Here is a 13,496-nt window from a genome sequence, read left to right as displayed (position 1 = left end):
GTCGTGGAATTGTCACGTTAGATGTCCTAGTGAAAGGACTTAGTCATGGAGCCATCGCAATTAGGAAGCTTGAAGGGGTTAATCGGGACAAGAGACACGAGAGGTTTTATACTAGTTCGGCCCCTTACGAAGGTAAAAGCCCACGTCTAGTTGTGATTGGGATTATGTATGTCTCAATAACCAGGAAGCGGAGTCGCTTGACCTAGCTCTCGAGTTGTTGTTTCGTGTCCTGAACCACCGCCAGGCCATCCCTTTATATATTGAGGTCGACGCCCAGCGGCTCTACAGAGTCCCGGCCGGCTTATAGATTGTATCCGTCTCGGTCTCTTAATCTTTCTTGCCTTACAATACAAGTTACATAGTCAAGGCAGTTTAACACTACGGGCCTTAGGTCACCTCTGGGCCGTTGGGCCTTTACTAAGCCGCCGTCTTCAAGCTTGAGCTTCTGTCTTCAAGAATGCTTGTAGGTATAACCCGGATCCTTTTGGCGGGTCATACTAGTAGTTATATCCCCAACATTAGGCCCCAGGCTGATTTGAACTAGTTCATGTCAGTCTTCAATACTTAAGGAAATTCTCCGCCTTGCATTTAAGAAGATTCATGTAACCCGCCATGATGTCATCCTTGAAGTTTGTGGTAACCCGCCATGACGTCTCCTATCGTAAATGTATGCTTTGTCCAACACATCTCAACGGATCTTTGTCTTAATGACCATCCGAAAATCGAGGCGCCTTTGTAGTTGAATAATTATATTTTTCGGCCTCCTCATTTTTCGCGCCGACTTCACAGGTTTTTCCTTATAAATAGACCCGACTAGGTCTTTCTTCATTCTTCCCTTTCCTCGTCTTCTTCCTCTCGCCCCTACTGTCACTTGAGCTCCGCCGCCGCCGCAGCGCACCTTCGTCTCCATCGACTTTGGCTGCTGCATCAACTTGAATCCGTCCAGAGAACGACGGCGCCCCTCCGCAACAGATCTACTGCTGTAAGTTTTCCCCTTTCTGCATCTTAGTTCCATGCTAGGGTTAGCGAGTTCCTCTGTACAGTTTGTAGTTCATCTCAGTTCTTCGTGTTTCTTCTGCTGTGGCTTCTTTTGATCCAACAGTAGCATAGATCTCATGCGGTAGCTGTTCTGCATCCATTTTAGGCACTAGTAGATCCCCTTTCTTTGTAAAGAATCCTCATTAAAATGCATGAACTCCTCTGCACCATGTTTCTAGGTCTAGAAATTTTCTTTTCTGAACCTTGGTTTGATCCAAAATAATTACCGCAAACTGTGAAACTTGTTTGTCCTACACTTAGGAAAAATCTATAACTTCTTAGACTTGCTAGTCATGGCGGCTCTGACTACCAGCTTTAAGAAAGTGATAATCTGAACTTCTCCTGTTAGTTGAAATAACATTATGGCTTTAACACACTTATGGCGCCTTACGTAACCCGGATGGAAATATCCTTATATCATTAGACCCCTTCATAAGTCGCCATAGTTCATTCCAGCAATATTTTTCTTGCCCGGCTTAAATTTGAACCGGCCTTATTTATCTTGTATTTAGGTTTTCAAACATAATGACGCCAAAGGCACCTACCACTTGCAATTGGGTGAAATCCATTGTTACCGACAGCACCTTAGATGACTTCGTCAAAACCGGCTATCTGCCCAAGAAAGAAGTCATGCCTTACCGTGCTCCTCACCCGGACGAAGAAATCCCCCAGTCCAAAGAGGAGAGGTGGTTGTCTTTACTAATCATATGAACTGGGGTTTTACTCCTCCCGGTTCAAAAATTTTCAGAGACGTGCTGAAGTTTTTTGACCTTCACCCATAAGACATTGGACCCAATTCCGTGTCTAACATCTGCAACTTCCAAGTGTCCAGCGAAGTTTATCTTAGTGAAGAACCAAACTTGCTACTTTTTAGAGAGTTGTTCTATTTGAACCGCCAGACAGAGTGTGCCAGCGGTCAGAGCTTGGTACTTGGTGGGATTTCAATTCAGCGCCGCAGGGATGCACTTTTCCCCTATGCCAACCCGCCAAGCCATCCAAAAGATTGGAACATGACGTGGTTCTACTGCAAGGACACCTCCCCGGATGACGAGAATCCTCTGCCCGACTTTTGTGCCCTCCGGCTTGACACCAATCATCACTTGCCAGACAAGATTACCTCCGCAGAACGCAGATCCCTCTCTCCTTCCATAGCCAAGATCAAAGTTCTGTTGGGGAACGGGTTGACAGGCATTGACCTGGTTCGAGTCTGGCTCGCCTGGTGGGTTATCCCTTTAAGCCGCCGCACCGTCTTAATGTGCAAATATACTGGCGTCGAGAATGACCCCCTGTGCCATAGCTCTGTCAACTTACCTGCTCATGTTGTTGATGACATGACCAAGTCTCTTCTCAATGAGACTCTCGCGGATTGTGGCAGAGCCGGTCTCGCCCCGTTCTGCAAAGACAACCCGGCCCCAAAGGTAGAAATCACTCTATATAAAAATGTTTACCTTATTTTCTTAATGCTTCACCCGTATTCACAACATACTCAATCCCTTGCAGGCGGGTGATAAATTTTGGAAAGTTAAGTATGATCATGAAGCGGCTAAGAAAGCCAGGAAAGAAAAGAGAGCCGCCAGGAAAGAAGCTGCCCAAAGGAAGGGCAAGAAAGCTACTGCTTCTGACTTGCTTCGGCTGTCAGACTCTTCTGAGTCAGAGGTAGCCCTTGACTCTCTTGTCTTATTCTTTAATCATCTTATTGACACTGATCATCAGCAGGAGGACACGGGGACGAGCCGGAGCAAGGCTGGCGAGGTAACTATTCTTTCCTCCGACTCCGAGCCTTTGCCAAGACAGAAAATCCATAAAGTGACCCGGAAAGTAAGATTTTCTCATCCTCTAGCTCATCACGATCCTCAATTTCTTTTGAAGTGGAAAATTCATGAGAGCCGGAGGCAGACCCGGACCAGCAAGGACGCGGAGCTCTCCTCCGGCTTACCAAATACTTCGAAGAAACGCCGAAACGAGGTTACCTCTATTCTAACTAAGTTTTACCCCTTAGCGGGTCTCTTTCGTCAACCACTCAATTCCTCTGACTCGGATTATCAGGATACCTTCCCTCCTTTCGGCGAGTCATTGCAGTCCAATCTGCCGACTTTCAAGACTGTACCAGGGTATAACAAGCCACTTGCTTTTGCAATTATTGCCATCTTCTTACTTCTGTATTAATCTTTTGATTTGAATGCAGTGGTCAAGCTAAACCCAGCAAGAGGGTTAGGAAGAATAAGCCGGCTGATGAGAGAGTCGCCACTGATGAGCCGACTCTTGAAACTACCGTGCCGGAGCTAAGCACTCATGAGCTGCCACCCAAATCAGCACAAGATGTGCCACCTCCTGCTGACCTGCCTACTGACCAAGGTGCTTCTGGGTCAGAAAATCCTCAACCTCCAAGCCCAACTCGGACGTCTGATCCTTCCAATACAGATGTTGAAATTACAGGAACCGGCCATGTTGACCCGGGAAGGCCAACCGTACTGGCCAAATGCTCCACCAAGGAAGAACTTCTGGACCAACGCCGAGTCAAGATGGACGTCACCAAGTACACTCATACGAGTATTGGAGATATCTTCTCTGGTTATATGAGCCAAGTGCACAACAGCCGGACCCTCGAGATTGACATGGTGAAGCAAATGCATCATAAATTCGAGGTATAACTTGTTTTGTCTTGTTCCTTATCCTTCAGTATATTAGTCCCCAAGTCTGCTGCTTAAGATACTTATGCTGTAGACTTAGAAATAAATTTGTCAACATAAAAAAGAATAAACTTCCGGCTTACCATGTAGTCCCCAAGGGGCGGCTTAACCAATATGGTTGAGCCGACTCTTTATAGAGAAATTCTCATGGGTCTTTAAACAGCAATATGCATTAGCCCCCAAGTGCCAAGTGTTATTGTTTACAAAATGCTTGGGACTTACTCATATGAATCACCATATAATGAACCGTAGTAGATCAAAAAAACTCTACAAGACATTAGCCCCCAAGGGCCAAGTATGTTGCTGGCAAAATGCTTGGGACTTAAATACTGCATAAATAACTTACTTGATTTTATACTTGCACAGGCTACCACGAGTCAACTTGAATCGAAGGTGACCAATTTGAAGAGCCGCCTTGAATTCCAAGAGTCAGAACTTGAGAAGGCCAACAGTAAGTTCGAGTTCAGTGTTTCTGAACAGGATAAACTGAAGAAAAACTTTGAGACTGAAAAGAAAGCCTGGGCGGATGAGAAGACCGCATTGATAAGCCGGGCTGAGAAAGCAGAAGCGGCTCTTGAAGAAGTCATCGGAGAATTGTCTGGGTTAAAGCGCCATATTTCACAAATGGTCGCTGCCATCTTCGGTAAGTCGCCTTGCCGTTGTGTTCATATTGTAAGCCGTGCAATAGAGTGTCCCGGAATTTGAACCTTTCTGAGTATGCTTTGTACAGGCCCAGAAGCGCAAATTTAAACCACAACATGCTAACGAAGTTAAAGGCTGTGTATACCTTGGTGGAACAATTGTACACCGGGTCACAATGTACCCTTGCTTCGGTGGCCTTATCCAATGAAGTACCAACCCTCCTACCAAGGGTCTTGAGTAAGCTGTCAGTTCTTCCGCAACGGATCAATGAATTAAGAAGGTCAGCTACAAGAGCCGGAGCGGTAAATGCTCTAAGCCGGGCTAAGGCCTGGCTACCTGAACTAGACCCGGAAGATATTGCCATTGGTTATCCAAGTCTCAAGGAAGATGGCACGTCATTTGAAGAGGCGGATTTCCTTGCCCGTGTCAAAGAGGTACGCCCCGTGGCGACTCTGATAGCCTCTGAAGTGGATTATACCAAGTACCAGGCGGGTTATGATGAACAAAATCGAAGGATACCAACACCTGAATATGACGTGACCAGTCTAATTCCCCCAATTCGTAAGCATACCTTTGCTCCTGAAGTTGACCCGGCCGGTCTTGTTGATGATGAAGCAGAATTTGAAGCCTTAAAGAACATTGACTGGTCATCATCAACCTTCCAGGAAAAGGAGCAGAGCGAAAGCGCAGAGAGGGCTAACTCGGACGCTTCCGGCCAATCTTAAAGGTGAAGCTGTCATGGCGGGTCAATACCTGGTGTAAAAAACAATGCAAACTATTTGAACTTTAATGAGTCATGTAATAGGATAGAGATAACTCTGTTGTGGCCATGCCATCATGCATGTTTTGATGCTTTAACATTTTTAAGACGCCTTGTTATATTCGTGCCTACAGTTGATCGTTTCTGAAAAAACTGTCCTTCAAATAAATGGCTTAGGCAGGTCAAAAATGTGAGCAAATATAATCATAGATTAGCTGGTTTTGAAAAACACAACTATGATAAAATTTTCCACTGGCCCCACCGGTTCATATGACCCGGCCGGTAAGGAGGAAGATCGATACTTTGGATACGCAGAAAGTACCTCGATGCTTATGGGCCGGCAGTTCAGTAGTCGATATTGAACCGGGTTACAGATATTATGTTTGTAACTGTAAGCCTCAGAAAAAGTCTTAAGTTAAACAATGGGGCTTCCAAAGATAACTTAAATCAAGAAAGAATAATAATAATGGCAAGGCTACTGATTTGAATACGATCAATGAACCGTTCCAGAGGGGTTTAAGCTAGGATTTGAATACGATCATGTAGCCCCCAATGGCTTTGGCATTGCACCGATCAAGAGGGTACCGACAGCTGTGTTCTCTTTGGTTCGAATACGACCTATGTTTGAACATGAAGCCCCCTAATGACCTTGAGAGTTTTTTAGCGACTCTGATTCGAATACGATCAAAGTCGGTTCCCAAATGGGGTTAAGCTATGATTCAAATACGATCAAGAAGCCCCCAAGTGAGCTCGGTAGTGTGCCAATCAAAAGGGTATCGACAACTATGTTCTCTTTGGTTCGAATACGACCTATGTTTGAACAGGAAGCCCCCTAGTGACCATGATTATGAACAGCTAGATTCGAATAGAATCGGAAGCCGGATCAGAACGGGCTGAGCCGGATCAAATATGACCCGCCCCCGAACGATCATGTGATAAAAAGATGATAATAATAATGACAAATTTACCTTGTGAGAAGAAAAAAAGGGCAGAGGTCCTGCTTTATTACTTATCATAATATATACATTGGCAAAATATGTACATCAGTGGAGCCTACGGCTCAAGTGTAGTCGCTAGTGGTTGGGGCGCCACCGGGTGGCGCCGCTTGAGGCGTGCATGTGCGGTGGCAAATAGGTGGCCGCACTTTTCATTCACTTTTTGTCGCTATGATTAGAACATGTACATGGAACTGCCGGTCAACTCATGTGGACTTTGATTACTTACAGGACCAACAAAAATGCATTACTTGCAATGTACATTTATAAAATAAATCGGAAATATTATTAATAGGTAGGCTTATATGAACATAGAGTAGCAGTCTTACATCCTACAAAGACTTATACCTATAGAGATGATGGACTGCAGAGCCTAAATTTTCTAAACTCAAGCATCCACAAAATGAAATCATCTCATGATGATGATGAATGATAACCACTGAACATAACTCCAAAGACCTAATAAGACTATTCGACTAAAATTTTAATTATGAAAGAGATGACAGCAGGCCGATGATCTGAACTACAACCGAGGAGTTCTTTCCTCCCTCTTTCTCTAAATTACATGGCTGCAAATAAGTTTCAGAACAACAGGGATGGCATGGAATTCCAGTGAATGAAAATGAATAAATTATGGATGACATCTCTGTTTCACCTTCGAAGCTGCATCTCACAAGTTGACTATAACCATTCTAGATGCTCATAATCTTTGGAAGTCCATCAAGCTTTGCAGCATGTACAAACTGCATTACTCCGTACGTGGTTTCATTGGAAACACCGATATATTCTACCTAGATTAGAAGAGACCAACATGGAATTATATACTGGTTTATGGTTACCTGTCTGCTATCTTCGGCTGTCTTATGCATATACTCTGAGTGAATTATTCAAATGTGCGTTTATGAACACAACAATCATATGTTCATAATCTAGAATAAATCTAGGCTATTATTACAACGAAAATGCACATGGTTTTTAATGAGTGTGCAAAATACATGCACCAAATCCTTTGGAAAGATAGATCCATACTAAGATTTGTGTTCAATTAATAATTATCTAGTTGTTGTTTCTAAAATAAAATTATACTCCCTCCGTCCCATAATATAAGATCGTTTTTTACACTAGTGTAGTGTCAAAAAACGCTCTTATATTATGGGACAGAGGGAGTATTACACTATTACCTTCCCTTTACCAATTAGTTCCTAAAAGCTTTCCATTGATCCACACATGGGACGCTTGGCCTCCATTTGGTTGAATTGTAACTGAATTCACCGTAACGTGCGACATACCTATCTAGCCTGAAGACATAAAGCAAACTTTGGAGCCAAAGTTGTCTTTTTTGTCAAATAAAATAATGAAAAATGAAAGAATTAACATGAAGAATGTGTGCTGAAAACAGTCTGTATAAGATGACAAAAGGACTCACAGAGGATGGAAAAGAGAACTCAGATTTACAATTTTCAAGTTCAGTAAAGAAATGCAAAATGTGAAATATGATTGTGTATGAATCAATCTGGAACAAGATGTGAAAATTATTCTGAGCAAAAATTATCTTTGAAATAAACACTACCCATTGTATGTGAAGAAAATTAGTGTAGTCTTTAGATAAGCATGAAAGGCTCTTTTCGACACTTTCCTTTATAATGGGATCATCAACACACACCTTTCTGCATTGTACCGATGAAAAGTGTGATCTGAATAACCAGAAATTTTGGTGGCTAAAGTTGTCTAGTCGGAAACATAGTGAGCTGGGAACGACAAATGGACTCAGAAGCATGCTATCTGAAGTGGGAATCGGGGAACTCCAAATGGATTAGAAAACTGCAAATAAATTATAAGGCTGGTTTAGGGTACTTTGTCTCGTGGCTTGGATTTCATCCACCTGCCTACATATAGATCAGTCCTCCCTTGAGTCTCCTTGGGTTGCATTCGGTAGTAACAACCAATAGAAGTGGAGTATTTCAATTAAAACTGGGATCAACTTCGGAAAATAAGACGGTGGTCGAAGGGAAGGAAGGAATGTGTACCGGCAATTTCTGCGGTGTCCAGTATGTTGATGCCCTGATTAAAAGAATAAGAGAGCATATCATGGGATGGCTTCTCTGTTATTTGCTATCCAAAGATCATCTAAGAGAAGTAAACATTAGACTAAGATGTAAAAAAACTGGACCAACAACAACAACAGAAACATGAAGGTTCAGCTCTGCACATACTGTTCCAAGAGTTATCTCGCTAATAAGGAGATCTGAATCTTCCAGCTTCTTGTACCGCAACTTCGCTGCTTCTGGCTGCGGACACGTCTCGGGTGCCATCTTCGGAAATGTTGGGCACTCAACCCTGGTAAGTATGAGGAGATTGCAGCAGACGCAAATAGCACCATTTGTCGCGTATACTGTTGTCGAATTTTTTGTTGTTGCATATAATGAAACCCTGTTCTTGCACATTCCAACAAACATATCAAGAAGAAAAAAATCAATGCGTGAAATGATGCAAAAACCAGTTTTTGTTTCGTAGATGCCTAAATTCATCTTTACTCAAGGAGATTCTAGCAAATTAGCCTAGTAATTAGCCACATGCAGCAAAGAAACACCAGTATGCAGTCACTTTAGTCTGCGAAATGTTCAAAAGTTTGGAGAAAATACCATTGTCTTTGCAAAAAGAAACTATCAAGAGGCAAGAACTGGTTACTACAGAGTACAGACTGAAATCTTCATCAACATCACAACAATGCGGATGCTTATAAACTAATATACCAATAAATTCAATCTATTTGGTCTAGAAATGACGAGTGGAGAATGAAAGAGCAAAAGAAACAATCTCACCCGACAGAGTCGAGGATGTCGTTGGAGATCTTGGCGGCTCCCTTGTGCAGGTCTCCCAGGCTGTAGGCCGCTGCCGCTTGATCACTGGCGTCTCCCCTGACCCCGCAGAAAAGCCTCAACAAAGTCTTGGTTTGCAAGCACATCACAAGGAAATTTATAGACGACCTCAACTGACTCCATTCAGAACTGGGTAATTAAGAGAGGGCCTCAATAGCTGGCAGCTTCATGCAAGGCTGAAAAACGAGAACAAATTCAAATGTGTACGAGTCAGAGAGCAATGAATGGATGATGGACTCACCATCGAGTTGCAGTTGCAGAGACTGAGCACCGTATCGAGGGCTCCGTACATAGCTGGCGCGGGCCTGAGGTTGGATCTGATGAGTCGTGCAAGGACAACGGCAACGTCTCCGATGCTCTGCATCGAACCCAACGCCCTGACAGAACGCAATGCCTTCAGTGTAATGACGACCTGCATCTCCACCCCATGTTGTCTCTTTGCTGCCATGGCGGAGAATCCCATGATCCTAGATGCTCGAAAGGACAATGGTATGAAATTTTCAAAACAGGACTAAGCACTACATGATGTTGTGGTTACCAAATGACATTACTTACAAGTTAATGCACTGCAAAAATTAGTACACTTTTTCACAGTAGTACAGCTTGCATTTGACGAGAACCCATACGTCTTCCTACAAAATGGTCAGCTTTAACCATAGAAATGATAACTATATCAAACATGACTCATGCCCACTAGACCATTACATAACACACACGGGCATCATATCGGATTGGCCCGGTTGTAATGTAAAGTAAAATCTCTATATATCAGGCATTGATGGGCCATAGCTCATATTAGATAGGTCAGAATTGCTAGAAGGGGCAGTTTTCGAACGGTTTTGGGAATCTTCTAGAAGATTAGCAAAACAAGCTTTCTTAACCCCTCAAAAAACAAGCTTTCTTTCTTGCTGTTTTTGTTTTCAATTATGTTTCTTTTTTTTCGTTTTTATTATTATCTTTTTCCTTTTCAAATTTCTTTTGAGAAACTATTTGGAACTTTAAATATTGCTCAGAATTTCGAAAAGAAATATTCAAATTTAATTTTTGGTTGATATTTTTAGAAAGTGTTCTCTTTTTTCAAAAAAATTAAAAATATTTATAGTTTCAAAATTTGTTCAGAATTACAAAAGATATTGTCACTTTCAAACATCGTTCACAAATTCAAAATTTTTGTTAGAAACTTTGAAAGCTGTTGGCAAATTTAGAAAATGTTCACGGTTTAAAATTTTGATTGGAATTTCATTAATATTCCTGTTTTTCAAATTTGGTTCACAATTTAAACAAATGATCAATAATTTGAAAGCATGTCGCGCTTTCGAGGTTTGTTTTACTTCCCCAATTTGAATTTTGAAATCTCGTACTTGTTTTTCAAAAACTATATGTTTTAATTTTTTTTTGGTAATGTATCCAAAAATTAGTTTGAATTTTCAGAAAAAAATGAATTTTAAAATGTTGGTTCATGCTTATCCAAAAATGTTTTTGTTTTCTAAAAATGGTTATGGAGTAAAAAAAATCGCACAGTACCTGGTCCGACCACTTCAGTGTCAATATCGGTTAGCTAGTAACACTTGTTCAATCTTCCTTTCTGAGTAGATAGTTCTTTCAAGTTTTGCAGTGCTTAGTTAACAGTAACGCTCATTAGCTGTCGTGGCAAGCATCCGACGTTCAGTAGCCATCGGTTGTGAGTTCGCCCCCGCTCGAGTGCACTAGTGGGTGGGGCGCGCCCCGGGCGCGCCTCCTATGCGATTCTGTGCGCACTTGCCTTCGCTGTGCAGCTGTGCACGTGCATATGCAGGCCAGAGTACAGTTATCAGAAACTTAGAGAAAAGTGTTCATTCAGGAGACATAAAAGGTAATAGGTGCATATTATAAGATAGGTCACAATCTTACAAGCTGGATGATAGAGCACAACATTGAATTGAAATCAAAGGCTAACATGCTCCAAAAGAAAAGCCTTAGAAATTAGCAAAAGATGATAGATAGTTCATATATATAGGTAGTAGGTGTTGCTGACAACGTTGTGTCTAGAGACGATGGACGGTGAGGCAACGCGGCGCCCTTCCTTGAATATATTCTCTGAACTTTAAGTTTGCAATGAACTCAATACATTCTTCAAGACCAGCAGAACTTATGGATCCTCGAAAAAAAATCTGACCATAGTATTCCAACTTGTAGAAGTAGAAGGAACCAAATCAGCATCATATTTATTTGAACCGATTCGAGAACAAGCAGACCTATGCAGATAAGGGATGTAGTGTGTTGCATCCATTAGAAACAAAATATTCAAGCAGCACCATCGAATTCCTAGTAAAAGGGGGTAGAGCAAAAGCATGTATTTAAGGAGAGCTCCTCCTAATAAAAGTTTCAAGAGTATAGGATACCTCTTGAGTTCTGAAACTTGAACTAAGATTTTGAGCTTTCCTAGTACTCCATCCGATCCATCTTACTTGTTGTTAGTTCAGTACAACTTTAGTCGGAAGGACTAATAGCTAACATCTTTGGAATCACAGAAAAACAATGGTATATTATGCCTAACGCCATATGGTCCATCATAATTTTATATTCCTCGAGTGTGTCACTGAGATTGGTCAAGGTAATGATCCTCGATGTGAATTTGAACCACTAAAACATAAGGATCAAAGACTGGGAGATGGGAGATATAAGCAGACCAATGATTGCGCTCTACTACAAGGCACAAATATGAGAGATACTACATAAGATGGTAATGAGTTGGACTGCTCTACAAAGAAAAGTGAGGAAACCAGTATGTAAAGCTCATTAATTTTGGCCTGGAAGCATCATAATGGAAGTATTGAAAATAAAAATAGTTAGCAAATAAAATTGTTAACAAAGAAATATTTAGATACATCAAACAGTACCAAGGGAAGTACATGCCGCTGCTCTGGTCGGACCTCCTCCACATCCAAAGACACCCCATCATCCAGCTCGGTTGGCCTCCTTCGCAACCTTCCAAAGTAGCAGCGTCAATGGGCACCATCTGCAAATTGAACAGCAAGGTCATGCCTCCATAAGAGGCCTCAACAATCACCGTCCAGAACGCCCGCTGTAGAATATGTTGGATTTCACAATTTTAAAGTTCTTTGTGTTCCGATTATGCTAAACCCTGATCAATAAAGCTTGGCCGATGATATTTTTTGTAAAACGTGTTCATTGGTGAAATGCTTGTCACAGCGTGGAGTTGTGCTGCAGAATCAAATGTGGTCTAAGGTTATGAAGGCTAATACTAAACAATACTGCAGCTCCATTTTTGAAATTGTGCGTTGATTTGTAGCTGCAATAGACAAATTATAACCTAATGATCTCCTCTTATATCTAAACACTGATTATTTATCTCAGAAATGAAGTGGATCAGTTTATTTATTTTTATACTGCACAGGCTATGTTTCTTTTCACCAAATAACAAATTTTCTACTACATAAGAGCGCCACAACTGCCAAGCAGCCTTTGTACGAGGTACATTCAGTTTTCAGATTGTCAAGATATGAGTCCTTCATATGCATGTAAGGAAGAGGCAAACTGGAAGACCACAAACACAATACGTGTCACACCATTAGAACTAACCTGTGAATCTAATCTTGTAAAATCGATACATGTGTAAACCTTATGACTGAAAAAGGGACATATAGCAGAACGAACGGCGTTTGGGCAATGAGAAAAAAAGGCAATAGACATGATCCAAGGCGCATTATGCTTTCCAACTCTAGTATTACTATTTCTTTAAACATTGTTATTGTAATAGAGAACATGAAATATTGATTATATATAACTTTAGGCCATCGGTTGGTCCTCTGACTTCTTTTTGAGAACACTTACACTGTTGACTACTGAAATTAATTCTGAAAGGGCCAAGAAGTTTGATATTTATCGAGCACCAAACACTTAGAACATTCGGAGTACAATAATAGTACAATGTCGTAGGTTCACTGTACGATGGATTCACAGGCAAGACAATCCACTAATAGTTGATAAATACAAAGTTTGACCCCCCCCCCCCAAAGGTCCAGTTGGGCATTAGTGATGCTACTCCATTACAAAACATTGGCCCTTTCACGTATTATCGTAAAAAAAATCTTTTAGCATCCAAACAACCACATTATCAAATCACACTGGTAGAAGTATTTAGTGGACAAACAGTGAATGCGAATACATGATTTATAATTTGCAGAAGCATATAAATATATATTGATTACCAAAACATACCTACACCACATGCTTCTTCAAACTTCCCAATATCCAAGGATTTAGGACCGACAGTGCATCATCTAGCTGTGCAGGGTTCTTAGTTAGCAAGAAACACTTCAGATTCACAGCATAAAGAAACATAACTAATTCTTTGCTTCAACTCCCGTGCCTACAGTTGATCGTTTTTGAAAAAACTTTCCTTCATATAAACGGCTTAGGCAGGTCAAAAATGTGAGCAGAAATAATCATAGATTAGCTGGTTTTGAAAAACACAACTATGATAAAATTT

The 13,496-nt window shown here is 41.4% G+C and overlaps 1 long non-coding RNA gene across 1 annotated transcript; it reads right to left on the bottom strand.

Annotated features, from left to right (window-relative positions):
- Positions 1-6,598: 6,598 nt before the first annotated feature.
- On the bottom strand, positions 6,599-9,703 carry LOC119290809. Its single transcript, XR_005142066.1, has 6 exons — positions 9,560-9,703; positions 9,246-9,471; positions 8,948-9,180; positions 8,153-8,555; positions 7,307-7,459; positions 6,599-6,916 (listed from the first exon to the last, which is right to left on the bottom strand). It is a non-coding gene; the product is annotated as an uncharacterized LOC119290809 (long non-coding RNA).
- Positions 9,704-13,496: the final 3,793 nt, after the last annotated feature.

Source organism: Triticum dicoccoides, chromosome 4B (assembly GCF_002162155.2).
Source record: "Triticum dicoccoides isolate Atlit2015 ecotype Zavitan chromosome 4B, WEW_v2.0, whole genome shotgun sequence".
NCBI classification, from domain to species: Eukaryota; Viridiplantae; Streptophyta; class Magnoliopsida; order Poales; family Poaceae; genus Triticum; species Triticum dicoccoides.
The sequence above is the reverse complement of the archived record's forward strand: the minus strand, read 5'-3'. Positions and strand labels throughout refer to the sequence as shown.